This window comes from Octopus bimaculoides, chromosome 1 (assembly GCF_046866305.1).
Source record: "Octopus bimaculoides isolate indiv1 chromosome 1, ASM4686630v1, whole genome shotgun sequence".
In the NCBI taxonomy this organism is placed as follows: Eukaryota; Metazoa; Mollusca; class Cephalopoda; order Octopoda; family Octopodidae; genus Octopus; species Octopus bimaculoides.
Genome location: NC_142928.1, coordinates 164,460,991 through 164,488,755, shown reverse-complemented (window position 1 = coordinate 164,488,755; position 27,765 = coordinate 164,460,991). Strand labels below are relative to the sequence as shown.

General features: G+C 34.5%; 2 long non-coding RNA genes across 2 annotated transcripts in view; one reads left to right on the top strand and one right to left on the bottom strand.

The window, feature by feature from the left end:
* Nucleotides 1-27,765, top strand: part of LOC149137843 (uncharacterized) — a 109,358-nt gene that overhangs the window by 71,501 nt on the left and 10,092 nt on the right. Inside the window, exon 2 of the long non-coding RNA XR_016244186.1 lies at nt 236-417. This is a non-coding gene — a long non-coding RNA (uncharacterized LOC149137843). The remainder of the gene's footprint in view (nt 1-235; nt 418-27,765) is intronic.
* Nucleotides 26,888-27,765, bottom strand: part of LOC128249279 (uncharacterized) — a 110,664-nt gene continuing 109,786 nt past the window's right edge. Inside the window, exon 5 of the long non-coding RNA XR_016244183.1 lies at nt 26,888-27,020. This is a non-coding gene — a long non-coding RNA (uncharacterized LOC128249279). The remainder of the gene's footprint in view (nt 27,021-27,765) is intronic.

The window sequence follows — 27,765 nt, the reverse complement described above, 5'->3', positions numbered from 1 at the left end:
CAACCGGAAGAATTGATCCAGTTAAAACCATTTCTCTTATTGCTAGCATGTCAAATTAGTTGTAAAATTGATGCTGTATCATATTTGTTTAACATCCATTTTTCCATGATATAAACATGGCTTAGACAGGAATTGATTTTCAAGTAAGACTTTACAGTTGGGTGTTCTGTTTGTTGCCAACTTTCATCTGTTTTTTTTTTTTTAAGTAAAGGACTTCTTTTTTTTTTTATTCCAGATGTTTCCCAAAGTGCAGAGAGAGAGGTCAAAATGTCAATGAAGAATGTAAATATCACACTGTTTCATGCAAATTGTGACAAGTGAGATATCAACATTGTTGCAGAGGTGTAGCTGTCTGGTTAAGAAGTTTGCTTTCCAACCACAAGTTTTCTGGTTCAGTCCCAGGGTGTGGTAACTTAGGTAAGTGTCTTTTACGTTAGCCACAGGTTGACCAAAGCCTTGTGGGTAGATTTAGTAGACACGAACGGAAAAAAGCCCATTGTATATGTGCATGTGTATGTGTGTCTGTGTGTGTATGTATGTATGTATGTATGTATGTATCTATCTGTCTGTCTGTCTGTCTGTCTGTCTGTCTGTCTATCTATCTATCTATTCTGTAAATATTAATAATAATCTTTTTATAAGCTTAAAGCCTATAAGTGATTACCGAGTATTGCCTATAGAAAATAGTCTAGTATTGGGCATATAAGCCCTCGATGGAAAAAAGTGGGTTTTCCGTTGAGGGCTTATATGCCCCAGTAGTAGACTGTTTTCTTTAGTCAATACACGGTGATCACTTATAAGCTTTAAGTTTGTAAAATATTATTATTTACAGAATTGTCACTTGTCACTGCTTCTCAATTTATTGCAGAAAACATATACATGTGTGTGTGTGTGTGTGTGTGTGTGAATGCTTGTGCCTCCATGTCTTGACATCATATTACAGTTATAATGAGTGTCAAAGTCATACAAACAGTGTAATTCATTTCTGTTATTCTGAGAAAACTTGTCTGGTCTGATTTGGCATGGTTTCTATGGCTGGATGCCCTTCCTAACACCAACCATTCCAAGAGTGTAGTGGGTGCTTTTTACATGCCACTGGTTTGGGTGCCAATTGTGTGACACCACTATGAGAGCTAATTATCTGATTTCACTTGGCCTGATGGGTCTTCTTCTTAAGCATGGCATATTGCCAAAGGCCTCGGTCATTTATCATTGCCTCCATGAAGCCCAATGCTCAAAAGGTGCTTTTACGTGCCACTGGCATTAACCATATTGCTTCTGTGAGGTCCAATGCTTGAAAGATGCTTTTTATGTGCCACTGGCCTGGGTGTCAGTTATGTGACACCAACATTGGTCACGACTACAATTTCACTTAACTTGATGGATCTTCTCAAGCATGGGATATTGCCAAAGGTATCAGTCACTAGCCATTGTCTCTGTGAGGCCCAACATTTGAAGATCATGCTTCACTACCTCATTCTATGTCTCCCTGGGTCTACCTCTAGCACAGGTTCCCTCCACAGTTAGAGATCGGCACTTCTTTACACAGCTGTCCTTGTCCATACACATCACATAGCGATGATGTAAAGTTGAAAAAAAATATGTAACTCAAAATGTTATAAGTTGGGGTGTGCCAGTGTTTGCTGCTTGGTCATCTCCAGCTTGACAACTGCTCTCATAACAGATTTCTGATTGTTGTGTCATCTTCTGCAGGAACATTTTTTTTTACTTTCTAAGCCTGTTTCATTCATTTCTTAATAACATTGTAAATAGCCAGTTGGTAATGATTTCATGATATTGCAAAGAATTCAACATTATTGATTTTCAACAATGTTGATTTCACATTAATGAAGAAAAATGGTAGCAAAAAAGAAACCTATTGAAGCAATTTCTGTTGAATATTCTTTTTGATAAAAACAGTTTGACCATATAAATACTATTGTGTTGGTTTGAACACAAAAGAACTCCAATTTTTGTATAGATTCCATTTGTCCCAGCACAAGTCACATGTTCTAAGTGTGATGTGATATAATTAATGAACTTAATTCCAATATTACAGATACTTAATTTTATCAATTCTTAAGAAATGCAAAACAGAATGAACCATTGCACAATTTGAACTTCAAAACATGTGGCACTGATGGTCAAAACATGTGGACAAAGTGTCTTGCAGTATTTTGTCTTTTGTCTTTTACTTGCTTTGCTCAGTCATTAGGCTGTGGCCATGCTACGGCATCACCTTGAAGAATTTTAGTTGAATGAATCGGCCCCAGTCCTCATTTTTTAAGCTTGGTACTTATTCCATTGGTTTCTTTTGCCAAACTGCTAAGTTACAGGGACATAAAGACACAAATGCTGGTTGTCAAACAGTGGTGTGGTACAAACACAGACACAACGATACACACATACACACACACACATGTGCCTGCATGCACAGACACAGATATATATGTGTATATGTATATATATATATATATATATATATATATATATATATATATATATATATATATGTATATATATACACGATGGGCTTTTTTCAATTTCTGTCAACCAAAACCACTTACAAGGCTTTGGGTGGCCCAAGGCTATAACAGAAGATACTTACTCAAGGTGTCACTCATTGGGACTGAACCTGGAACCATGTGGTTGAGAAGCAAACTTCTTAGCACACACCCATGCTTGTGCCTGTCTATATGTATATATTTACATTTTGAGTTAAGACCTGTAGGTTTTTTTTATTTTACCTTGCAACCTTACAGGGTCTGATAAAGTAAGTAGCACTCAAAAATTGGTCCTGTTGCAATCAACCCATATCCTTCACTAAAAATTGGTGCCTTTGTGTTTCCTTTACAAATTACTATTAACAATTCCATATCATCCAGTTATTTTTCAATCTACAATTGGATGAGATCTCAGCTACCAACCTACCTAGCCATGCTAGCCAAATGTGGGTTGGAAAGACTGTTCTTATGATCAGATAATTAGTTCTCACACCACCACCACTGCCAATGCCACCACTGCTGCTGCCACCACCATCCTAATTATTTATAATTACTCTTTCTAACATCAACCACTTTACAGAATATACTAGGTGCATTTTTTCTTGGCACCAGCACTGTAGATGTTGCCTTGCTATCAGCAAGACTAAAGAGCTGTCACAAGCCCTGGATTATTGCTGTTGGCAAAAATTATTAATTACCAGTAATTAACATTATCCAAAAAATTCCATACCTCAAAGGAGAGGGTACATAAATAAATAGTTTCAGGATATTTCACATATTTAATTTTTTTACTTGTTATGAAGTGAAAAATAAAAATGATGAGAGTACAATTTAAAGAGAGAAACATATAACACTGAACTTGATTGTTGGATAAAATATCTCACTGTAGTTGAATTTGTCTTGGTGTTTTGAGTTCAGATCTCATCAATATTATCTTTGTCCTTCATGTTTCTGAAATTTAATAACATAAGCATCAGTCAAATACTGGGGTTAGTATAATCAAAGCTAAACTTCAGGGTCTTTGTCCCACCTTAGAACTCATTAACAATGTCTCCTTGCCAAAGATTAGTGTTTGGAATTGCATGTGATATATTCCCGCTAATTGATTTAATGAATTTTCTCCTTCCAGTTAAGATAATTCTACTTGTGTATAAACAGTTTTTCTTTTTTCTCATTTTAAAAAAATGTCTTCTCTCTTTACCCAAGCAATTGTCTGAATGCAATAATGTAAAATATTCTGCTCATCTCTCTACTATTTGCACCATATATTTTTAAAGAGGTATCATTGATTTGATATCATCGTTATTGTTTAAACCCAGGAAATCCATGACAGGCCATTCCAGTTGTGACCATGTATCTTTTTTTTTCAGACATATTATTTTTAAAACTACATCATTGAATGTTACATTTCATTTTTTGCTGTGGAAGGGCAGGATTTGAGGGAAATTTGTCTGCTATTTCAAGCAGACTGAGTGACCACTTAAAGTTCTTATTGGTCCATTCGGAAGTTGTTTTCTAGGAAGGTACAAAGGATTCATTTCCCACTGCTCACTCTTCAGCAGGCCTGAAGTCTGACATTTTTAGATGAAGGAGACAGAAATTGTGATTCCATGGTATTTTATGGATATCAGTGGTAAAATATAAGTTAAATAACTGCAACCTGAAGTTCAAATTGCATCACAAATCTCATGTACAGGGAAATTAAATATCTATTCCATTATACGTGGTGTTTTCACTGATAATGTACTAGAGTATTAGAATTGTATGCCTGTATAGAATTATAACTGTTTAACAGCCAAATTACTTTTAAAGAGTGTCAATGATAAATATGACTTATCTACTTATAAATGGTAAGTATGACTTTATCTACTTATAAAGAATATGAGATGTTTTATCTTAAAAATAAAGGCTTTGGGGGATTAAACGAACATTTAAATTTATAAATTAAAGCCATATTGTTTTAAGTTAAGTACTTTGAAATAATTATAAAGCCAAAAGATTTCTCAGATCTTTTGTAGATTAAATTTTTGATGTTGAAAAGCTTATTTATAAAAACTATTCAAACGACACAAACTCTATTTATAGAATTATTTGAGAAAGATAAATGTTCTGAGATGATGATTAGGTTTAAGAATTAGTATTCTGAATAAAATTGTTAAAAATATCTATTGATTTCCTTTTTTTTTTAAAAAAAAAAATTCTTGTTATAAAATATTTAAATAGCTCAAGATTTGTAAATCTTTGTTCAGATTTTCTAGTAATTTTTAAGAAGACTTTTTATTGCTTTAAATCAATATATTAATTTGTAATTTCTAGCAATTTCCTGATTGTGTAAAACTTCATAAATTCAATAACTGAAAATTTTCTATAGATGTTTCATGATTTTATTAAAAAAAAGAAAATGCGAGAAATTGTGAGAAATTTATCAATAAATCTTGTTTATAGTTATATATAAAAAATATGGAATCTGATAACGTAAATGAAAATACACAGAATTATCGGTTCAAGTAGAGACAGAACCTCCTCTCTCCTAAACAAAGAAAAATAAATATTGTGTAAAATTAAGGTTTTATGGAGGATTAGAAGCAAAAGATGAATAAGAACTTCAAATTTCTGTTCATTCAAGAAAAGAATTATGAGAGTCATTAAAATGCAATATTTAAACCATTGTCATTCCTTGTTATACTAACTGTGAATAAATAAGTCCATGCGTGAGTTTCAACATGATCATTCATCGTATAAAGAATAATAGCCAAATTCTCTCAATTCACACTCTATTGTCTTATTAAAGAAACGACTCTCTGAAAAATGTAGTCTCTGATATACAAAACGTTGAAATTGAATGTCTTTGACCAAGGGCCTGTTTGATATAATGCTAGAGGACACCTACAACAATAACATATATGCCTAGTGGTTGCATTCTCATTACTTACCCTAACATTATCAGTATCTCATAACAGTATCTCACAAAACCTTCATTGATACCCAAAATCCATCAGTACAGCATCAAATCCTCAGACTTCCTGTCACCAAATCCCACCTGTTTCCAAGCAAGGTAATATTTCCCCATAATCAAGCATGTTCTCATAGTGTACTGGAAATGAATGATTCTGCTTGTATGATAGAGATAACCATTTTACAACAACAGTGCTCTGTCAAGACAAGGATACAAACACGCGCACACACACACACACACACACACACACATTTATATACATAGCTGCAGTCTAGTGACTGAAACAAGTAAAAGAAGATATATATATATATATATATATATATATATATATATATATATATATATGTGTGTTCTATGGGCGTCTTTCAGTTTCTTATTTCTTTATTGCCCACAAGGATCTAAACATAGAGGAGACAAACAAGGACAGACAAAGGGATTAAATCGATTACATCGACCCCAGTGCGTAACTGGTACTTAATTTATCGACCCTGAAAGGATGAAAGGCAAAGTCGACCTCGGCGGAATTTGAACTCAGAACGTAACGGCGGACGAAATACCACTAAACGTTTCGCCCGCCGTGCTAACGTTTCTGCCAGCTCGCTGCCTTCTTTCAGTTTCTGTCAATGAGATCCATGCACAAAGTTTTAGTTGGCCTGGGGTTATTGTGGAAGATACTTGTACAGTGTGCCATGTTGTGGGATTGAACCAAGAAACGTGGTTGGAAAGCAAGCTTCTTACCACACATCCATGTCTGTACCTATGATTCTTTGTCCACAGAATTCTATATTTGAAGAATTATTGAATTGTAGAAGTTTGTGTTTATTGAATACTTTGCTTGAAGAATTCTTTATTTTTAGCATTCTATAATTGTAGAATGCTATTCCTGCAGGTTTCTTTGTTTGTATAATTCTTTGAGTGAAAAATTCTTTGCTTAGAATTGTTTGTTGAAATATTCAGTATGCTAAAATATATTTATATATTTAAAATATATTTAGTCTTGATGTGGAGAAGGAATTATGGAAACATAATATGAACTTCTCAATAAAATAGCTCGAGTATCAGAACAGCTACACACAGTGGTTCATTACCTGTTGTTAGGCTGCATGTAACTGTCTCACAGTTCTACAGAGAAATCATAGCTAAGTGCTACATAAAAGAAATCTGCTTAGCTTACAGGTAGGTAATCTAATTGCATATAGGTGTTTGGCTCAACAACAGTTACACATTCTGTTAACACTAAATTACAACATGAAAACTAAAAATTATAGTTGACTGAATTATATATGTATATGCATGGCTGAAGTCAAATGACTGAAACAAGTAAAAGAATAAAAGAATATATATATATATATATATATATATATATATATATATATATATATATACAATTAAACCTTGGGAGAGGCATTATGCCGGTAATAAACACACGCACTGGTTCAGTCCTTTATTAATTTATATAGTTTTTTGTTAAATTATTTCATTGCACTCTTGCAATCTCTTCAGTAACTTGTCTCTCCACTTCCATTTATTTTGAATATATGATCTGGCGTTGTTTTGGCGTTGTTTCGAAACTGTTTGGTATGAGCATGTGAGTGTGTGCAAGCTCGTATGTGTGCACGCTCATATGTGTGCACGCACTTATGTGTTCGTGCTTATATGTAAGTATGTGCGTCCATATGTGTGTTTGTAACAATTTCGTTTATATCAGATCAGATAGAGACTTTTTAATTAATTTATTTACGTTCATATTCCGCATCATATGTGTGAACAATACATGCAACCACGGGCAATTGTAACGCCCTCATCTACGTGTATTTGGTGTTTAAAATTGGTTGCGTTTCAGTTATGAGGACCGACTCCTGTATTTGTCGCAAAGATGCGTCACCGGGGTGTCTAGACAGGATTTCTATGTTAATTCTGTCCAGTACACCACTATGTTGTTCTTTGGCATGCTGGTAGAGCACCGAGGTTTGTTTTTGATTATTATAGTCCCTCCAATGTTCGTTTACACGCTCAGCCAAACTTCTTGCCGTCTCACCTATGTATGTGGTGTTTCTGTTTTTACACTCACCATCCATACAGCTTATTTTGTAGACTACATTTCTGGCTTTGCAGTTGGCACCAGGACTATTTTTGCACACAATGCAACTCTCCTCAACACACCTTGTTCTTCTGAAGGGATATGTTTTACATATTATTAATCTAATTGATCTCCCTGGTTTTTCTATAACATTTATCCTCAACTTGGTACTTTTGAGGATTTTTCGAAATCTGCGGGCCAGTTCTCCGTGTGGCGTGGCGTCCACAAACATTACTCCCTGGAACTTGTCGGTATTGTACCACGTGGTCTTTTTGTTTGTTTTGTTACTAATCCTTTGTAGTCTATTCCACTGTTTGTTACGGTATCTAGGTTGTGTTCCATTTGTATCTTTGACAACAATCTCCTCAAATTTCTTGTTAGCTCCTCTGTATACCCGGATTCTCTCTTTCTGGCTGTATCCCGAAAATTGCATGCGATGCATGAAGTCTTGAATATGTTTTTGCCCCTCCCATGGACCGCACAGGGGGGATATGTCTCTATCTGATCTGATATAAACAAAATTGTTACAAACACACATATGGACGCACATACTTACATATAAGCACGAACACATAAGTGCGTGCACACATATGAGCGTGCACACATACGAGCTTGCACACACTCACATGCTCATACCAAACAGTTTCGAAACAACACCAAAACAACGCCAGATCATATATTCAAAATAAATGGAAGTGGAGAGACAAGTTACTGAAGAGATTGCAAGAGTGCAATGAAATAATTTAACAAAAAACTATATAAATTAATAAAGGACTGAACCAGTGCGTGTGTTTATTACCGGCATAATGCCTCTCCCAAGGTTTAATTGTATTTCTTTCAACACACGTATCCACATCAAGAATCTTGCACACGAAATACACATACGAAATATATATATATATATATATATATATATATATATATATATATATATATACACACACATATATATATACATATATATATATATGTATATATATATAGGAGAATATACAAAAAATAACAACAGACGAGGACAGGTGGTGTAAATAACAAAAGTATATATTAGTATGACGCTCGGGAATACGGAAAGTCTTTGACGTTTCGAGCTACGCTCTTCAACAGAAAGAATACGGAGACAAGGAGAAAAACACGGAGAAAAAAAATTGAATAGTGTTCAGTCAACGGTCAATCATAATATATATATGTATATATATATATATATATATATATATATATATATATATATATATATATATATATGTACATATATTATATATATAAATATATATATGTGTGTGTGTGTGTGTATGTATATATACATATATGTATATATATATATATGTATATACATATGTGTATGTGTGTGTGTGTGCAGTGTGTGGTGTGTGTGTGTGTGTGTGTGTGTGCATGTGTAAGTCTGGATGTATGTGTAGATTGCTGAAGTGCTGTGTAGATTTTATATATTACTAGTTTAAAAGCTTTTTATATAGCTTTTAAGCAACTGACCCCGAATGGGAAGATTTGCAAATAGATCTCTGGCTTCATCATCATCATCGTTTAATGACCGTTTTCCATGCAATCATGGGTTGGACGGTTTGACTAGTGACTGGCAAGCCAGTAGGCTGCACTTAACTCCAATCTGATCTGGCAAGGTTTATACAGCTGGATGCCCTTCCTAATGCCAACCACTCTGAGAGTATAGTTGGTGCTTTTTACATGCCACCAGCACGGGAGCCAGTCAAGCGGCACTGGCATTGATCATGTTTGGATGGTGTTTTTTACATGCCACTGGCACAGGAGTCAGTCTGGGGGATGGGGGCTGGCATCAACCACATTTGGATGGTGCTTTTTACATACCACTGGCACGGAGAACCATGCAATTGCTTCCTCCAGAGTCACATCCCAATGATGATCATTTTCGTTGCAAAAAATTATGTAAAAAATTTGCCAAAAACAATCGCAGTAATGAATACATAGGAATCCAAAATTTCAGGATTCCAGGCCCGGGTTTGGCCTGGAATATTTTTAATTTACTTACGGAGTTAGCCTTTAGATTATAAAAATTGTTATCGTACAAAAAAATTGGTTGCAAAATGTCATGTAAAAAAATTGCCGGAAACAATCACAGTAATGAAAACTTGGGAATCCAAAAGTTCAGGATTGCATTTAATTTACTCACAGAGTCAGCCTGATTCCAAAATGGAATGATATGTTGGGCCATGGCCTCTACAAGTAAAGTTGAAAAAGTGTGACACACTGACATTCGCATTTATTCTATTGTATTATATTATTATATTATATTAAGGTGGTGAGCTGGCAGAAGTGTTAGCACGCAGGGCGAAATGTTTGCAATATTTCATTTGCCATTAGGTTTTGAGTTCAAATTCTGCTGAGGTCAACTTTGCCTTTCATCCTCTTCAGGTTGATAAAATTAGTACCAGTTACGTACTAGCATTAATATAATCGACTTAATCCTTTCCCCCAAAATTTGAGGCCTTGTGCTTCCAATAGAAAGGATTTATTAAAGTTGAAAAAGTGTGACACACTGACATTCACATTTATTATATTATATTATATTAAAGCGGAAAGCTGGCATAATCATGAGCATGCCAGGCAAAATGCTTAGCGGTATTTCATCTCCCATTAGGTTTTGAGTTCGAATTCTGCTGAGGTCGACTTTGCCTTTCATCCTTTCGGGGTCAATAAATTTAGTACCAGTTATGTACTGGGGTCCATGTAATTGACTTAATCCCTTCCCTCAAAATTTAAGGCCTTGTGCTTCCAGTAGAAAGGATTTATTAAAGTTGAAAAAGTTGACACACTAACATTCACTTTTATTATATTAGATATGTTTAATTTTGGGGAAACTTTATTTCAATTAAAGTGTATTTTATATACATGTGTGTGTGAGTGTGTGTGTGTGTGTGTGTGTGCACCCCTACACATTCCAACCCCACCATCCCTATACATCCCATCTCACCCCTACTCCATCCCTTAGACCCCCACCCTTGCTTCCCCCACTCTCGCCTCCCCCACACCCCAACACCACCACACTACACCACACACCACCACACCACACACCACCATACCACACCGCACCACACACCACCATACCACACCGCACCACATCACAAGCAAATATCTTTTAAACTGGTCCTTTTTGCTCCCAATCCAAGGGACATAGCTCAAATGTATTAAATATATTTTCTTGCATTTCAACCATAAAGTGGACGAGACAATTTCACTCCCTTATAGCAAAGAGCTTATGTCATACTATTCCTCTCAAGCATTTTTCTTGATTGGCTGAGTTGGTTCTTAACCTCTGGCATTAAGCCAATGGGTATTTTGGTTTTTATAAGACTATAATGCTGTTTTTTTATTAATATTGATAATAATGTACCCACTATATTACTTTATACATGAGTACTTATTTTTTCTGACATATAGATTTTAGACAATTTACATATGTGTATATATGTGTATATATGTGTAAATATATATGTGTATATATATGTGTATATGTATGTATATCTATCTATCTATCTATCTATCTATCTATCTATCTGTCTGTCTGTCTGTCTGTCTGTATACATATATGTATATAATATATATATATATATATATATATATATATATATATATATATATCAATTAGAAAATGGAGGATAGTATGCTGAACCCAACGACTTGCAGACAGTGTATCCCGTTGAATTCATTAACTTAATTCATAGCTAAAGTGACAAAAAAACCCACAAAGTATAGGTGTTTATGACAAATCATGTTATTTTGACAACCGGGTTTACAGATAAAAGTACAAAGTACATAAGGAATTATGGTTTGTCATAAACACCTGTACTTTGTGTTTTTTTTTTCACTTTAGCTATGAATTAAGTTAATGAATTCAACGGGATACACTGTCTGCAAGTCGTTGGGTTCAGCATACTATCCTCCATTTTCTAATTGATATATAAATTTAGGGTAAAACCCCTCTCTTTTACCCGCTCCCATTTATTGCACTTGGTATAACACTAGTGTAACAATAATTGGGTACCCTCCCAGCAGTATATTTGATAGATACTATCCCTTAGTGGGTTGAATCCTCAACCCCTAACTCTCTCGCATTATATATATATATATATATATATATATATATATATAATAATGAAGGTGGCTATATGCCATATAAAACCAAAAAGGAAAAATTCAATTGTCACTTATTGTGACTGATGGTGCCAGGTAGCACCTACATTGATATATATATATATGTATGTATATATATGTATATATATATATATATATATATATATATATATATATATATATATATATAAAACATTTACTGAAAAGGACATTCTACATACAAGTGTATCTATCTATCTATCTATCTATCTATCTATCTATCTATCTATCTACCTATCGATGTTTGTTTGTATGTCTACGTGCAGTATATCTTTTGTTAACGTACACCAATGAAAGCTGTAAACATTGGTGCAAAACCAGAGCTCTTTGAACAAAGTCGTTTGCTAGAACCAGACATTCCCTTGTCACAGTCACTGCCAGAAATGCAATGAACCAGTTATCGGCCCATTTGAAATCTGTAACCAACAATGCTAATGTTCACTAATTGCTGTGTAAAATCAATAGAAATCAACAAGCAAATCAAACAGTCATGTAAATTTTTCTCTTACTAAACTTTGATGATCACCAATCTTCTAGCAAGCCAACTGTGCTTCAAGTAATTTATGTCTCATATAAGTCTGATATAACTCACTTGACAGAGATCTGAATGCTAATGCAACCGTTGTTTTGACCCCAACCCTCACTTATTCTGAATCTATGTTCTTACGTATGTGAGAAATAATATTTGACATGTGAAAGTAATATTTTGGCATGGCACTGGAATGTTTGGTTTCTGAAGGATAGATAATTCCTTAACCTCAAAAATGTCCAGAAGGATATAATTTGCTATCTGATGTAAAATTTTCAGAGAATGATGCAATAACAATAAAACAAAAATAAGCATTTTAGCAATTCACTTATTCAGACCACAGTTTCTGATCTCAAAACTAATAGCACTCTCAAGAAAACTCTTTTGACATTTTCTCATCAAATTCTCCTTTAGTCTCTTTTCGTTACTGGCTTCAAATGTCTCCAGCCAAAGGGTTGGATTTTATTCCTTTGAAGGAATAAAGCATGCTTTTCAAAAGTCTATGAATTTTCTCTCATATCATTAGAATACTTTACCTTATCCCTGGATAAGACACATATCTCCCTTTGAACTGCTTTATTCTCCACGACAACCAAATAACCAGCTTCAATATAGTTTGGTAGTAGGAATAAGAGAAAAAAAATTCAAAAGCTATTGTGAAGAAAATAAAATGAATTAAAAGAAACTGTTTACTGGGAATTCCATAATATATTTAAGAAACAAGGTTAAAATAGAAAGTGTATTTGTTTCCTTTCTTGTGTGTTACACAAAATATTCCATTAATATTAATGCATGCAACCATCATATTATGTTATTCTGCTGTTTAGTTAGTGTTTTGTGTTTACAAAACATGAAAGAGAAGAAAGAGAGAGGTTAAGGGAGAAGTGATTTTAGTGGGAAGGAAAGGAGAGAGAGATACAGAGATGGTGTTATGGAGAGAGAGAGTAGAAGTGTTAGAGAAAGAAAATTTATCTATCTATCTATCAATCTGTCTGTCTGTCTGTCTGCCTACCTGCCTGCCTGTCTGTCTGTCTGTCTATCTATCTATCTATCTATAGATAGATAGATAGGTACAATGGGTTTCTTTCAGTTTCCTTATTTCTTTATTGCCCACAAGGAGCTAAACATAGAGAGGACAAACAAGGACAGACAAAGGGATTAAGTCAATTACATCGACTCCAGTGCGTAACTAGTACTGAATTTATCGACCCCAAAAGGATGAAAGGCAAAGTCGACCTCAGCAGAATTTGAACTCAGAACGTAGCGGCAGACGAAATACCGCTAAGCATTTCGCCTGCCGTGCTAACGTTTCTGCCAGCTCACCGCCTTTGTGTTTCTTTCAGTTTCCATCTACCAAATCCACTCACAAGGCTTTAGTTGGCCCAAGGCTATAACAGAAGACAGAGTAGGGCTGTGCCTGGAATCAAGTGATTGAGAAGCTAACTTCTTATCACGCAACAACAACTGCCTCCCTCTGTCTTTCTCTCTCTCTATCCCTCCCCTCTCCTTCCTCTGTCTCTGTCTGTCTGCCTCTCCACATACAGACATACATACACATAATCATCATCATCATCATCATCATCATCATCATCATCAAATTCCATTGACTGATGTTAGTTGAGGTGCTACTCTAGATGCTTTTGTAGTCAGCTGTTGCCACTGGTCACTGTTCTCTGTCATGTATAGTAGGTTCTTTGATGTTGTCAAACCAGGATTCTCTCTGTCTCCTTCCATCAATTGTGTCCTGAAGAATGGTTTAGGTTAGGAAGTTGTGGCAGGATAGATGACCATACCAGGCAAGCTTTGGCCATTTACCTGTGCAAGGAGTGGTTCCTGTTTGCCAGCATATTTGTTAACTTGCTGACAAATTACAAATTTGTTGCCTGACAAATTAGAACTTCGTCAACAACCTCATTGAAATAATTCAAGCACTTTATGAAAATTCAAACAGTGTGGTTCACCAAAGCAATAACATTGGAGAATTCTTCAGGACAACAGTGGGTGTTCAATAAGGGTATCTCCTATTTCCAGTACTTTTCGATATCATGCTTCATGCTGTATTCTTGGGGTATTCTTTTGTTTGTAAAATTATGTTTCATCTGATGATTACGGTCTTTTGTAATGGAGTAATGTTCTCATTCTTCTATTAAAAATATGCGTATGAAACAGCAGTAATGAGCTGACAATTATTCATCATATGTTATTATTCATTTGATTATAATACACCAAGGGGATTTACGACTTGTTGGATCAGCCCCTAGGTGTTAAATACTCATAGGGTTAGTTTTCCCTGAGTACACAACTGGAATATTCTATTTGATACTTACCAACCATAGACCGGAACCACAGGTTTATCCAACCTGGTGCATATCTTTTCATGCACCTGAGTCTATCCAAATCTTTATTTTACTATATATATATATATAAATATATCTATATATATATATATATATATATATATATATATATATATATATATATATATATATATATATATATATATATATAAAGTATGAATATTAGAAAATAGATTGGGCAACACACACACACACACACACACACACACACACACACGCACACACACACACGTGCACACACACACACACACACACACACACACACACACACACACACACACACACACACACACACACACACACACACACACACACACGTTTCACTGTATTTCAATATTTGTTAGCTGATACACCAGGGTAGCAACATCAAACTTCCTTACTCACCAAATGCCAAATATCAGAAGTTTAGTGAAAGTGTAGCAAAGCTAATAGCAGTGCCCCAGCTGGGCTGTAACTCTTGAGCTGAAACTAGTAAAAGTGAAGATATATATATATATATATATATATATATATATATATATGTGTGTGTGTGTGTGTCTGTGTGTGTGTGTGGTCTGATCAACAGGTATCTGGATTGTTGCCATAGTAATGAAGCTAAATCATACAGAGTGAAACCACTTGACTCAGGCTGACTCTGCTCTACATGCGCACTAAGTTTTAACATTCTAGCTCACTTCTGCTGTTTACAGCAATGCTTGGAAGGAAAGTGTGTAGTGTGTGATCATCATACTGACCATGATAGAGAAAGTTGAGCAGAGAATCTGCATCAAATTTTGCCAAAAGCTTGGTGATACTTGCTCAGAGGCCTATGCAAAGTCTTTGAAAAGTTTTCATTGTTCTTGACACAATCAAGGAGATCTTGTACAACTGAAACCCGAGTGTCCTTTTGGTCAGCTGAAAGCAGTTTTTGCACAAACTTGGCAGACACGTGTCTTATACTCGAATCTTTAGTGATAATGGACTGAATTGAACTGTAGTTAATCTGCATATCCTCTAATAACTCACGGATGGTAATTCAATGATTTCCCCTCTCAGCTGCATGCACATCTGCAATGTTTTTCTCAGTTCTGCTGGCTGCAGGTCTCCCAGAATGTTTGTCACTATTGACATTTTTCGGCCATCTTTGAAATGTCTTAACCACTTGTACACTCCTCTCCATACACTTTCTGCAACTTTGTGGAGGCCTCTGAGCAGATACTGCCATGACAACTTTCTCTGTCATGGTTAATGCGACAATCACATGCTATACACCTTCCTTCCAAGCACTGCTGTAAACAGCAAAAGTGAGTTAGAACGTTAAAACTTGGTGTGCATACACAATAGAGTTCAAGGTCAATCTATGCCAAGTGGCTTCACTCTGCATGCTTTGGCTACATTGTTATTGCAACAGTCCAGAGACTTAGTGATCAAACGTTGTATATATTATTTTATATACATATATATGTACATATATTTATGTATACATATATACAGATAAATATATGCACACTTACATACATGAAAAAGACATATATTACACTTCTTGATGCACAACATGTGACATATGACAGATTATCAATAACTGGGTTGTTATACATTACGATTGATATATTGTGAACAGGCATAAAATAGATACAATCCTATTAGTTTTTAAGTGCTGGACTAGTGATTTATATGGCTACAAATTCAAGACTTTCTACAGCGACTGCATTGTGCCTCTGAGAAGGACACATAACCCTACTTAATCCTGCTTGAGAGAGTTATATATAAGTTCCATTTGTACTTCATACTTTAGTGATTAATAGTATGTGTGTATATATATATAAGTGTGAGTGTGTGTGTGTGTGTGTATGTATATATATATATATATATATATATATATATATATATATATATATATATACATATATATATATATATATATCGTGCGAACTCTTGCTTAAAACGCTATAGCTATTAGATAACGTCTTAGTTTTCAGTTTGAATTACGGAAAAATTTGGATAAGTACTGTTTTCACTTTGCTAAAGATTTTCTACTATTTGAAAATAATATGTATTCTTGTTTTTATACTATTCAGTTGGTTCTTTATAGATTATTTTAATAGATAACTTATTTAACACTATATTATTTAGAAGTTATAGTTTCATTTCAACATAATATTAGAACTTCGATTGGAATAGTGTTGATATATTTTCGATTATTTTTGATTAATATTATTTGATTAATTATTAATCTTTATAGTTTATAATATCGTTAAAGTTTTTTTAAAATCAAAACTTTGTATATATATATAAAGTTTAACCTTTTATTCTTAATAATTTTTTCTTTCCTAATTTTTTCATTCATAATTTTTTCCATTCATAATTTTTTCATTCATATTTTTTATTATTACGTTTGTAGAAATAAATAATCTTGTATTTTTCTATTATTCAATTGATCTTTAATCATAATTAAATAAACGTCTTTAGCTTTAAATAGTATAGCTTTAACTATTACACCGGTTAAATATGTACTAATTTTATCTTCATTATTATTTTAAACTTAAACTTCGTTCAATGATAATTTAAAACAATGATAATTTAGGTAAGATGTTTTTGTATATCATATACATGTTATTATTATGGATGAAGGGATGATTATTGAATGGTTATTATTTTGATATTATGATATTTTTAAAATAATTTTTCTATCTTTATATAATAAGTATTTCATATTAATTCATTTGGTACTTATTGTTGGTTGAGATATATATCTAATTATTGTTCTACTTACGATCTGACGAGTAGCTATATTTTTGAATAGAACTTATTTTCGATAATTTCAATTGATTTTAATCGATTTAAATTTCTTTTCTATTTGAAAATTGGTTATGAAACACGTGTAATCTTTTTATTATATTTATCTTATGATATTTACTTTACTTTATATTATACTCATTTATTGTGCTTTTAATTATTAATTTTTCTATATGTGATAGTGGATTTTCATCGATGAGTTCTTGAAAATTGGTTATTTTCCCTAAAACTATATATATTTTATATATACTTTATCTATAAGGCTCAATTTAATTTTAATTTTTTATAAATTGATTTTAATTGAGTTTTTTACCTGTAATTTTGGATTTTGTCCCTAATAATATATATATATATATATATATATATATATATATATATATATATATATAATGGACTCTCCTGTCATTAGATGTTGTATGAAGGTTTGACAATTTCTTACTGAACAACCACACACATGATTTGTTTATAGTGATCAAATGTTTGTGTAGACATAAGCTCACTCCCTCCATCAAATTGACATTATCCGTACGGGTGCAACCGGGTGCCACATGCCAGATGTCAAGATGATCACAGAGCAATGTCAAATGAAGTGCTTTGCTCAAGAACACAACGCAACACCCGGTCTGGGAATTGAACCCACAATCTCACAATCATGAATGCAACACCTTAACCACTAAGCCATGCACCTTCACACACACACACACACACACACACACACACACACACACACACACACACACACATATATTAATATGCAGTTAAATCTATGTCCAGTCATAGAGTGACCAATGGTTTTGCATCCATAAAGGGCTTAGCTTCATGGATGGCTCATCAGACTCTCATGCCGATGACAAATATAACTCTTCAACTCCAGGAGGCAGGAGTCCCTTATGGTCAGTTAGTTAGTAAGTAACCAAAGAATAAACAATCCAGGTCAGTGAGCACGGGTTATCTCCTTTTGACCAGTTCATCTGGGCCAAAAGAGGGAGAACAGGGAATTTTGCCCTTGGGCTGCTTTTTATTCATCAGGACCTTTCTAGATCTAATCAAAGCATGGGGAATCCCATGCTTGCAGCATGTAGCATTTGGAATGCATGCAGGGACTGTAAATTTCCTGGTGAGAGTTCAGTAATCCTGGTTTCAGGGAGTATTTGGGGATCCTTGCTCACTTAGCTATGCAAAGCTTGCAGTGTCTGCTCCCATTATTGTAGGATCTTAGCCACTTTATAATCTCCCACTTGATATTATATGGGATCTTTTCATCTTTGAAGCATCACACGTAGCTGGCCAAGGATGTGACAAATCGCCTTTCTAGAATCCTGAAAGAGGACCTGTGGTTGTACAGGTGCCACTTGAAGGCTGACCCAATAAATTTCCAGGCTTGAGTGTTGGTTGTGTTCACATTTTTGGTGCAACTTTAGTTGGCTCCAGGCCTGGAGATGTTGTTGCTGCTGGTGTTGCTGGAGCTGCCATCAGTGGTGTTATTATATATATATATATATATATATTTACGTGTATAGGTGCAGACATGGGTGTGTGGTAAGAGGTTTGCTTCCGAACCACATGGTTCTGGGTTCAGTCTCAGGCCAACCAAAGCCTTGTGAGTGGATCTAGTACACTGAAACTCAAAGAAGCCTATTGTACACACACACACATGTGCGCGTGCGCACACACGCATGTGCGCATGCGCACACACGCACACACTCACACACAAATACGCACATGCGCGCGCGCGCACACACATATAGGTGGTTGTCCACTCCTTATGCAGAGTCTGACCTCCTTTTGCACCTGCACCTTAGATCCATCATGGCATCTGATATGGCTTTTTAAACTAAACAATGTATTGAAAAGACACCTGTATAGTTTGCATATCCGATTTGGACCATACATATATATATATATATATATATATATATATATATATATATATATATATATATATATGTATGTATGTATGTATATATACACACACATATCTGCATATGCATACACACATATATATATGGAGTGTTTGGCATTAAGCAGAGCATCTAGCTATAGAAACCAAGCCAAAACAGATTATGGTATCTGATGCAGCTCTTCAGTTTATCAGCTCCAGTCAAACTGTTTTACCCATGCTAGTAGGGAAAATGATCGCTAAATGATGATGATGATGATGATGATGGGGGTCCATCAGAGTAAAATATGAATCTAAGCTATCATAGGCAAAAAGTGGTTGAGAATCACCGGGCTAGGGGCACAATTCTGATCTATGTATGCTGTGCTTTGTTGACAATAAGTAGATACTATAGAGCCCAATGTGGTGATTTGTCTGGGGAACTATAAATCTGCTAAGATTGCCCCAGGTGAATGTTGTTCTAAGGGAAAAGGATATAGGTGATAGTATTCAGAACTAGTGCTCAAAGACAAGAGTTAAAGTGAGGAACAGCATAGTATGAAGAAAAGTAGATGCATCTCATGTGATTTTACAAAGAGGAAGTGTATGGAAGCATTCAGTTCAGAGGTGTAGAAGTTCCTTTATTTTGTACTAGTGATAGCTGTTGCTGTAGTAATAGAGTTAGAGAGAAGAAGATACAGCTCAATGGTAGTGTAATGGTTTGTGAAGTTATACAAGAGAAGAGAGAAACTTCTGAACAAAACAACAAAAGGAACAAATTGGAAGAGAAGATATAAATCCATGCTTGATAAGGCAGATGAAATTGGGGAGTCACTTAGTATCTAAGTGTAAACAACAACAATAGCAGGAGCTATAATAGCAATAACAGCACCAATAGAAGCAGTGGCAACAACAACTAGAACAACATGCATGTAAACAATATGAAAATGAAACAAATGTAAACAAGAATTTTGTTGTAAGTATTCACTGGCAATTGTTCAAAAATATATATGGATTTTCCTGTAAGGAAAAGTAAAAAAAAAATATTAAAAAATTGAAGATTTTTATCAGAAATAAGAACAAAAAATTCCAGCATGAGAAGATGCAGCATTTCCTGGGATTTCCTGAGTCAAACTGAGAAGAAAAAAATGCAAGACTATAAGATAAAATCTGTAATATAATTGCAGCAACTTGGTTCTTTGATACAAGTACTGTACAGTTTCTCAAGAGCGGGTGGAAAGAGAATGAGAAACAGAAAAGATAAAGAAAAATGAGAGAGAGGGGAGAGAGAGCAGGGAGGAAGGAAGAGAAAGGTTATTGTTCATATCCAAAACTCCAAATCTAGTAATGTTAAAAGATTGAAATGAAGAAAGTTTGGTATCTAAAAGTCTTCAATTTAATGACATGATTAATATTTTTTCTTTTGCTTTCTTTCTTTTTTTTTCCTGCCTAAGAACACAGCTGAATTTATAGAATTGAAGTTCTTGGTAATTTAGTCTTCAAATATATTAAATGTAACAGAATGATTACGTTTGTCTATTGTATCCTTATTCACACTTAGTTCAAGTACAGAAATATTTTCAATATTCAGTTGTAGATTAATCCTCCTTCAACATGAAATATTTAATTAAATAACAAAGGTTTTAAGCCTTAAAGATTGAAGGATCTTAAAACACATCCAAATATCTTATTTCAAACAATTCAGTCATATCGATCGAGTTAAGAGAGTGCTTGTCCATTAGCCCTAGAGAAAACAACTTATATATAATAACTGCTGCTTTTATGTATCCATGGCAAAGACACTTTCACACTTATTCACTCTAGTAAGCAGTAAATAGGTTTCATGATGAAATTTAGTTTATCACAGCAGACAACAGGAGTACTTGAGCTAATTCATCCAATGTATCCTTCTTTTTTAAAGAAGGTAGGTTAAGATTTGAGGAAGATTTGACTGATATTTCTGTCAAGTCGGGGAAGCATGCAGATGCAGCCTTGGGATGGTTACAGATAATGGTAAAAAGTTCCTTCCTGAGTCATATAGGCTCACAGGGCCAGTTTCCCAGATTCTCTGGCACACACATATGTGTGTGTGTGTATGTGTGTGTGTGTGTGTGTGTGTGTATGTGTGTGTATGTATGTGTGTGTGTGTATATACTCTTTTAATCTTTTACTCTTTTACTTGTTTCAGTCATTTGACTGCGGCCAAGCTGGAGCACTGCCTTTAGTCAAGCAAATCGACCCCAGGACTTATTCTTTGTAAGCCTAGTACTTATTCTATTGGTCTCTTTTGCCGAACCACTAAGTTATGGGGACGTAAACACACCAGCATTGGTTGTCAAGTGATGTTTGGGGGGACAAACACACACACACACACACATATATATACATATACATATATATACGACAGGCTCTATGGTTATGGATCTTGCTTTGCAAGTATATGGTTTTGGGTCCAGTTTCATTGCATGGCATATTAGATAAGTGTCTTCTGGTATATCATAGGTGCCAGCGTAGCTGTTTGGTAAGAAGCTTGCTTCTCAATCACATAGTTCCGGGTTCAGTCCCAGTGTGTGGCACCTTGGACAAGTGTCTTCCACTATAACCTCAGGCCGACCAAAGCCTTGTGAGTGAATTTGGTAAACAAAAATGTGTCTATGTGTGTGTGTGTGTGTATGCATTCATATGTGTGCCACCGTTATGTGTGTGTGTATGTGTGTGTGTATGCATTCATATGTGTGCTGCTGGTGGCATGTAAAATGCACCATCCGATTATGCCCAATGCCAGTACCCGCTGGGTGGCTCCCATGCTGGTGGCACGTAAAAAGCACCCACTACACTCTCGGAGTGGTTGGTGTTAGGAAGGTCATCCAGCTGTAGAAACATTGCCAGATCAGATTGCAGCCTGGTGCAGCCGCTGGCTTTCTGGACTTCAGTCAAACCGTTCAACCCATGCTAGCATGGAAAATGGACGTTAAACGGTGATGATGATGTGTGTGTGTGTGTGTGTGTGTGTGTGTGTGTGTGTGTCTTTCTATCTGAGTTTGTCCAGCATGGCCGCAGTCAAATGACTGAAACAAGTAAAAGGATAGATGAAAAAGAGAATTATATATAGGTATGGTGGTCTTCCTGGAAGCTGTACATTCTGTAGCAGAGACAGTGAACGAAAGAGAGTTGCTGCTCAGCAGGAAGTAATCTTGTTTCTAAGCATGTCCTTCTTTTGTCTGCTAAAGGAAAATTATTTTTCCCTCTCAGTAAGAAGAACAAACATCTCATTGCATACAATTCTTATATTAGTATTCTTTATTATTATCATAGTAACCGTGTATAATATCTCATCCTGTTTTGGAATCTTCAGCGTGACATAACTTGAGATTTTCAAATTATTTTATTTAAGGTTGTTTTTATTATTTTACTCTTTTACTTGTTTTAGTCATTTGACTGCAGCCATGCTGGAGCACTGTCTTGGAGAATTTTTTAGTCAAATTGACTGCAGGGCTTATTTTTTAAGTGTAGTACTTATTCTATTGGTCTCTTTTGCTGAACCGTTAAGGTAAAGGAACATAACTGCACCAACACTGGCTGTCAGGTGGTGAGGGGGGACAAACATGGATATAGAAACACACACACATACATAATCATCATCAACATCATCATGTAATGTCTGCTTCCCATGTTGGCATGGGTTAGACGGTTTGACTAGAACTGGTAAGCCGGAGAGCTGCACCAGGTTCCAATCTGATTTGGCTTGGTTTCTATGGTTGGATGCCCTTCTTAATGCCAACCACTCTAAGAGTGTAATGGGTGCTTTTTATGTGCTATTTACATGATATCAGCAATGGCCACAACTATGATTTCACTTGGCTTGACGAGTCTTCTCAAGCACACAGGCTTCTTCAAGATTCCGTCTACCAAATCCATTCACAAAGCTTTGGTTGGTCCAAGGCTATAGAAGAACACACATGCCCAAGGTTACATGCAGTGGGGCTGAACAGGGCTGGATTAAGACCCATAGAGGCCCTAAGCACTTAAAAAGTTTTCGTGCCCCCACATATATGCAATCCAGAATATAAACAATAATAAAAAAATAAATAAATGCGCCCTTTTTAAAGCCTAGCCAGGCACATGGGCCCGGTTTCCCGGTTTCTATGGCGTATGTGTTCCCCAGCTGGACGGGACACCAGTCCATCGCAGCGTTACTCATTTTTGCCAGCTGAGTGGACTGGAGCAATGTGAAATGAAGTGTTTTGCTCAAGAACACAACGTGTCGCCCGGTCCTGGAATCGAAACCACAATCTAACGATCATGATGCTGATACCCTAACCACAAAGCCACATACCTAATAAACAATAATAAACCATAAAATAAGTTTTTATTTTTCAAAATGAAACAAAACTAACAGTAAGATGGAATAGAATGTTTAATTTTGTATACTTCCACTTTATTTATATTTGAAAAGTTTTCTCCAACTTTCTTTAATTGCAAAGTCTTTGAACATATCTTCAAAATTAATCTTTGCATCTGCTTAGTAAAAATAAAGCATCCAGCTTACCTTGTTGCATAGTTGTTTTGATGAGATTTTTAACATACTTCAACTGAGACAATGAATGCTTAACTGAGCAATTTGTGACCCTTAATGTTAAAAATATATGAAAGGTAATGTCTACATTTGGAAAGGCACACTCAATAATGTTTATTTTAGCAAGTTTAAAACATTTTATAATGTGCCATAAGCTATTTACAATTTATGTGGTGCCCATTATTCTTTCAATGCCCTAAGTATGTGCTTATTTTGCTTAAGAGTTAATACAGCACTGGGACTGAACCTGGAACAATGTAGTTAGGAAGCAAGCTTTTTACTGCACAAACAAAAACTAAAGTCACTGTTAATGACGATTGATTTTTTCGTATAATAATGGAGAAAAGAGAGAACATATATATACACATATATGTATTTATACGTATGTTTGTGTGTGTTGTGTGCAGGAGTGTGTGTGGATGTGTCTGTGTGTGTGTTATGTGAATATGTGTGTGTTTCCTTGTCTTGATATCACGCACTAATTGCAAAATAGTTGCTATACAAATAGTGACATATGTTTGCAGTCTTTCAAGAAAAATATGTGTGGTGTAAAGGGGAAAAAAATCACTCTCATTGCTTGGAAACAGGATTGATGAGAGGAAGAGCATCTGACTGTAGAAAAGCTGTCTTAATGAAACTTTTGTAACCCAAGGAAGCATGGGAAAGTAAACAGTACAATGATGATGTTGATGATGGTGATAATAGCTATAACGTGTGTGTGCATGTGTGTGTGTGTGTGTGTGTGTACATGTGTGTGTGTGTGTGTGTGTGTGTAATGAATGTTGTGCTTTATACAAAATAGAGATTACTCAATACATGTCAGTAATATATTTTATTTTGGGGAAAATTTCCTATTTCCTTGTGACTTTGTGGCTAGAAGCTTGCTTCCCAATCACAACCTTCTGGGTTCAGTTCCACTGTGTGGAACCTTGGGCAAGTCTTCCACTATAGCCTTGGGCCAACCAAAGCTATGTGCATGGATTTGGTAGATTGAAACTGAAAGAAGCCCGTCGTATATATATAAATATATATATTTATATATTTATCTATGTATGTGTTTTTGTGTCTGTGTTTGTCCCCCACCTTCATCACCATTTGACAACTGGCGTTGGTGTGTTTACATCTCTGAACTTAGTGGGTTGGCAATAGAGACTAATAGTATAAGTACTAGACTTTAAAAAAGTCCTAGGGTTGAGTTGTTCAACTAAAATCCTTCAAGTCTGTGCTCCAGCATTGCTACAGTCACAGTCAAATGACTGAAACAAATAAAAGAATAAAAGAATATGTATCGTTGCTATTATGCAAAGTGTCATAAGTCCAAAACGTTACTTTTTCACAAAACGAAAAAAAAGCTTCACAATTCCATAACATAACAAAACCGTTGTAGTACACTTTGACAATTTCTGATATCTTGGCATCTGAAGCAGTTGGAGATATGATAGTTTGACCAAAAGAACTGGTTATTGTAATATATCCTAATATATTATATATATTAGGGATAAAAATCCAAATTTACAGGTAAAAACTCAATTAAATGTAATTTATCAAAAATTAAAATTAAATTAAGTTTCGCAGTATAAAATATATAAATATATAATTTAGAGAAAAGAACCAAAGTTCATGAACTCATCCATGAAAATCCACAGTCACATATAGAAAAAATTAATAAGTAAATACACGATAAATAAGTATAATAAGATACAAAGTAAAAATCATAAAATAATAATTATAAAACGACTACACGTGTTTCATAACCAAGTTTTCAAATAGAAAATAAAATATATTCAAATTGATTAAATCGATCGAAAATAAATTCTATTCAAAAATATAGCTAATCTACAGGTCAAAATACAACAACAATAATAATAAAAGGAATGTATATATCAACCAACAATAAATAACAAATGAATGTATATAAAAATACTTATTATATTAAGATAGAAAAATGTTAAACAATATTATTAAAAAGAAATTTAATACTAATCTTATCGAAAATTATAAACATGATATTATTAACTTTACGTTTATTAGAATATAAACTAACAGAAATATTAAATGCAAATCTTATCTTAACGAATCTTTCGTTTAAAATATAATTTAAACGAAGTTTTAGCTTAAACTAAAATTATAAACGTAATATAAATAACTTTAATTTTAATATAAACTAACAAAAAATTAATTTATATAAATCAATTTATATAAAAATAATTATATCACCATTAAATAAAAGAAAAAGCATTTAACAAAATTATTGAAAAGAAATACAAAATTTATCTTATCGAATCTAGTTTAAATAAAATTTTAAATGTTGTACTATTAACTTAACCTTAATTAGAATATTAACTAATAATCAAAGAAATTATATAAAAAAAACTACTTATTTATCCCATAAATCAAAAAGAAATATTAAACAATATTATTGGAAATAAATGTAACACCAATCTAATCGAAATTTTGGTTTAAATTAAAATGATAAACTTTATACTATAAACTTAGTGTTAAATAAGGTATCAGCTATCATTAAATATCAATTGAATTAATATAGAAATACATATTTTCCCAATCAATGATAGAAAATCGTTTAACAATATTATTGAAGATAAAAGCAATACTTATCTCAATGATACTTCGTTGAGATAAGTATTGCTTTTAAATCTGAAAGTTTTGGTTTACTTCTGGAGTTTTGTTTTGACGAGGAGGTTTTTCCCTCTTTCACAAAGGCTGTCATTCCTTTCGAGACAGTACTTCTTGATACACCAAACATTTCGGCTGTTTTCATTGCGCTAGCGCCTGCCATACGAGCACCAACAATTTGACCTCTTTGAAAATTCGATAAATATGTTTGTGCTAGCGCCTGCCATACGAGCACCAACAATTTGACCTCTTTGAAAGTTCGATAAATCTGTTATTTTAATGAATTTTAATTAACTTTAATTGATGATATCTGAAAAGAAACAGCAATTTTAGCAAAACATATTAAGCAACACTAATAATAAATCATGGAGATGTACTTGCATAGCAAGTGACCTGATCTGAGATTGTGTGCTGAAACAAAAACAATTGCAGCGTGGAAGGTGTTTATAAGTCATTTTAATCACACAAAAATCATTAGATTCACTTCAACACTTAAATTTAATTTGCCAAAATATTTTCGTCTCTTTGAGACCGCAACCTGTTCACTGACAAAATTCCGTGCTGCATCTCTAAATAAATAAAAAAGAATAAATATTAAAAAAACAAAAACAAAAATAAACAAGCTTTTTATGGTTTTTATAGATTTTCCACTATTTTATCCATATATATATATATATATATATATATATATATATATATATATATATATATATATATAAACAAATAGTAAATGAGTATATGCATATATACGTACAGGTATGTGCATACCGACATCCACCTGTATGTATAGGTGCATATCTGGGTACAGGACATTGCAAACAAACGTAGACGAGAACACACGAGCCACATAGAGAACATCTCCTTCATCAGCCACCCACGTTTTAACACCGGCGTTTCGACGAGCTTGGGCAGGACGCATCGCTAAAACGGCTCGTCCCATGGATCGCAGATTAAATTTGTATACGCAAATTAAATCTAGCCATGGAGGAATGTAGTGGCGGACAAAAAACAAGACAGGAAAACAAACAGAAAAGGCTTTACGGCCAGACGAGAAAAATTATGTGTGTAAGAACGCGATGAGGCACGGACCCGAGAGGGACAAAGTGGTGCGTGCGTTGCTTGGCGAAAGCCAAGGAAGGAAAGGATTATTGACCGGAAGCATGTGACCATGCCGGTGTAAAGGGAAGAGAGAGGAAGTAGAAGAATAGGTGAGCAACGAGAGGAAAAGAGAAAGAGAGGAAAAACGAGGGGGAAAAAGAGATACGTAGTAGTAACAGAGGAAGAACGAGAGGGAGACTAAATTGTGTATCGACC